We start from the raw sequence: 1,670 nt of genomic DNA, 5'->3' as shown, positions 1-1,670 counted from the left end.
AAAATGGGAGAAAATCAACAAAAGGAATAAAATGGGGAAGAAATATCTACCAGTGGGGATATTTCAGAAATTAATTCAGAAATTGGAATTAAATCAGATCTGTAAACCTGCAGTAATTGCAATATTGTGATTTTCTGTGCCAGCACAGGTGACAGAAACGGGAGCAGCATTGGGATCTGATGGACAATGGGAAATTCTGAGAACATTGTTTGGAATTTCACTTTGTGTGCAGTGATTTAGGGGTGTGAAAACAAGAGAGCAAATCATGGATTGTAACGACAGCCAGAAAAATGGCAAAGCTGTGTTTTGGGGTGAATTCACGAGAAATCGCTGTGAAATCCATCCCAACGGAAAAATGGGACTCTGGGAACTGAGGGGAACGGGGTTGGATCAGTCCTGGAGCTTCCCGAGCTCTGCTGAGCCCAACCTGGGACAAAATCCCAAATGGGGATCCCAGAACAGAGCTGGGACACAAATCCCAAATGGGGATCAGGGAACAGAGCTGGGACACAAATCCCAAATGGGGATCAGGGATCCCAAATTTCCAGGTCTCCCAGTAGCACCAACAGGCCTGTGCTGGGAATTGGAAAACACGAGTTCTGGGGAGTTACACCCCAASTGCACCTCCCAGACTGCCCAGAAACCACGGAAAATTCCAGGGGGAAGCCAAGGACACAACAGATCATCAGCACTCAATGGTCTGAAAATCGGGATAAAACTCCAGGAGGAACCACAGAAAGAATTCCAACCTCAGTCACAGCCTCAGGTCAGAAAAGCTGAACTTCCACATGACTGAGCCTCCAACCTCTTCCCAAAAAAATGGGAATTTCCACCCAAATCCCACCCGTTACACCCCAACTGCACCTCCCAGGAAAACTCCAAGTGGGAGACACCAAGGACACAATGGATCATCAGCACTCAATAGTCTAAAAATCAGGATAAAACTCCAGGAAGAACCACAGAAAGAATTCCAAACACAGTCTTGGGTCACAAAGCAGAACTTCTATGCGACTGAATCTCCATTCTCTTCCCAAAAAAATGGGAATTTCCACACAAATCCTACCTGTTACACCCCTACTGCACCTCTCAGGAAAATTCCAGCTGGCAGAAGCCAAGGACACAATGGATCATCACTCAATGCTCTAAAAATCAGGATAAAACTCCAGGAGGAACCACAGAAAGAATTCCAAATTCAATCGTTGCCTTTGGTCAGAAAAGCTGAACTACCATATGACCGAATCTACACCCTCTTCCCAAAAAAATGGGGATTTCCACCCAAATCCTACCTGTTACACCCCAACTGCACCTCCCAGGAAAATTCCAGGCAGGAGAAGCCAAGGACACAACAGATTTTGATGCCTTTACCATGGTTTAAAAATCAAGATGAAACTCCAGGAAGAACCACAGAGAGAATTCCAGACTCAATCGTTGCCTCAGGTTGGAAAAGCAGAACTTCCAGACAACTGAACCTCCAACCTCGTCCCAAAAAAAAAAACGGGAATTTCCTCCAAATCCCACCTGTTAAACCCCAACTGCACCTGCCAGGAAAGCTCCAGGTGAGTGAAACCAAGGACACAACGGATCATCAGCACTCAATGGTCTAAAAATCGGGATAAAACTCCAGGAAGAACCACAGAGAGAATTCCAACCTCAATCACAGCCTCAGGTCA

Source organism: Malurus melanocephalus, unplaced genomic scaffold, assembly GCF_030028575.1.
Source record: "Malurus melanocephalus ecotype Western Australia unplaced genomic scaffold, MMel_1.1 scaffold_2394, whole genome shotgun sequence".
Lineage (NCBI taxonomy): Eukaryota > Metazoa > Chordata > Aves > Passeriformes > Maluridae > Malurus > Malurus melanocephalus.
Note: the sequence above shows the minus strand (reverse complement) of the source record.